This window comes from Corapipo altera, unplaced genomic scaffold, assembly GCF_003945725.1.
Source record: "Corapipo altera isolate COAL_440 unplaced genomic scaffold, ASM394572v1 57, whole genome shotgun sequence".
Lineage (NCBI taxonomy): Eukaryota > Metazoa > Chordata > Aves > Passeriformes > Pipridae > Corapipo > Corapipo altera.
This window is the reverse complement of record NW_020884905.1, coordinates 7,105,290-7,107,581: the sequence shown is the minus strand read 5'-3', so window position 1 is coordinate 7,107,581 and position 2,292 is coordinate 7,105,290.

The following is a 2,292-nucleotide window of genomic DNA, read 5'->3' as shown; positions in this document are numbered from 1 at the left end:
GCTGGCGGGGCGGGGGGCCCGGGGCGGGCTGTGCTGCGCTGTGCCCGGGCCGCGGGCAGCGGCAGCGGCCCCGCTCCGCCGCCCCAGCCGTGATTGTGCCGCCGCCCGCCGCCGGTGGCCCTTTAAAGGGGCTGCGGCGTCACGTGGCACCGCCGCCCCTCCCCGCGGCCTCGGCCCGCCCGGCACCGGGAACGGGAGAGGGACCGGCACCGGGAGAGCACCGGGAACGGCGGAGGGACCGCCACCGGCACCGGGAGAGAGCGGGACCGGGATCGGGAACGGGGGGACCGCCGCTCTCAGAGCCGGGAACGGCCCCGCCGGGGGAGCTCAGAGATCTCACAGTGCCACCCCTGCCATGGGCACGGACACCTTCCACTATCCCCGTCCAACCTGGCCTTGGACGCTTTCAGGGATGGGGCAGCCACAACTTCTCTGGAAATTCCATCCCAGCCTCTCACCACCCTCTCAGGAAAGAATTCCTTCCCAATATCCCATCTAACTCTGCCCTCTGGCAGTGGGAAGCCATTCCTCCTTGTTCTGTCCCTCCAGGCCCTTGTCTAAAGTCCCTCTCCAGCTCTCTTGGAGCCCCTTTAAGCACTGGGAGGGGCTCTAGGGTCCCCCCAGAACCTTCTCCAGGCTGAACAATCCAAAAACACTATCACATTTTCTCCAATTTTCTTCCACCCTGTAGCTCTGAGCAATGCTTCATCAATCCTTCAGCATTACTGGGATTCATCCCAGTTGTTCACACCAAGCAGTTTTCTCAGTTTTGCTCCCCTCCATTCATCCCCATCTCCCAAACATGGATGCTGTGTACCCATCCCACCCTCTGGAAAATGCTGGTCTCCTGCACTGAGCTCTGTTTACTCACATCTTCCTCTACATGGCCCAGAACAAGCTCACCACCCTATGCTATCACCTGGTAGCAACAGGACAAGGAAAAATGGTTTTAAACTGAAGAAGGCTCCATCTAGATTAGATAGAAGGGAGTTTTTTACAGTGAGGGTGGTGAGGCCCTGGCACAGGTTGCCCAGAGGAGCTGTGGCTGCCCCATCCCTGGAAGTGTCCAAGGGCAGGTTGGATGGGGCTTGGAGCAACCTGGGATAGTGGAAGATGTCCCTGCCCATGACAGGGGGTTGAATGGGATGAGCTTTGAGGTCCCTTTCAACCCAAACCATTCTGTGATTCTATAGGTTTTAGCATTAATGCCTTCCAGCAATGTACTGGATACCACAAACACCTATGTTACCCTTTACAGTTACATGTGGAATGATGGATGCAGAATATCATCCTGTATGACTGAAACTAGATGAGGAGTTGACAAAAACACTCCTTGAGGACAAATAAGCCATGAAAGGAAACAACCGGTGACAAAAATATGGACAGGAACTATCAAAATAAAAGAGGGGTCAAATATTAAGGATCACAAACCACTAATGAACTGAAGCAAATAACAAAAAAAAAAAGTTTAGAAGAAACAAATGCAAAACTCCAACAGATATCACAGTGAGACTGGAGCAGTGTTGGCAACCCTGTATGGTGACCCCATAGCTGAAACTCCCAGGCTTCATGTTCAGTTTTTCCAGGACACAGAGAACTCCTGTGTGCTGACCTGCCTTGCCCAGCCTCATGGGAGCCTTGTGCTCACTCTGACACAGGTCAACAGCACCAAAAATGAACATAGAAATTCAGGAAAGAGCAGGGAAACAGAGGACACAGGGCTTGGCTTTTTGGGAAAGACCCCACCAGACCTTGACCAGTCAACATAGGAGCACTAGAACTGTTCATGCTCAGTGTTTTGTTGATAGAAGTTTGGGAATAATATAAGTTGGGATAAAGGCATCAGGGATAACTGCAGGGACAGTTTAATCTCTTAGAGTATTGCAAGTTTAATGTGTTTTTTAGTTTAGTTTTAGCTTTACTTTCATATTACAGTTCTGACTTCATTGTTAAAAATAGCTCTTAATGGTCGAGTCCTTGCAGCCATTATGAACCCTCTCAGATCAGTCACATGGACATGCTTCCAAAAATCAAAGGCTCTTAGTGGCTGTTTGCCAACACAATTAAAGACTTAAAATACCAAATACTTTATACTGAAATAAAATAAAAAATCCCGCATGGAACAATTGCTATTATAAAGGCTTCTTTTGAAATATCTAATAATAATTTTTTGGATGCCTGTCTAACACAGTGTTGATTCTGAGTGATGATTTTTGCTATTTTCTCTGTTGGGAATGGGACAAGCTTTTGAATTATGTTTGTTCCCTCACAGTCTATAACCACTGCTGACAA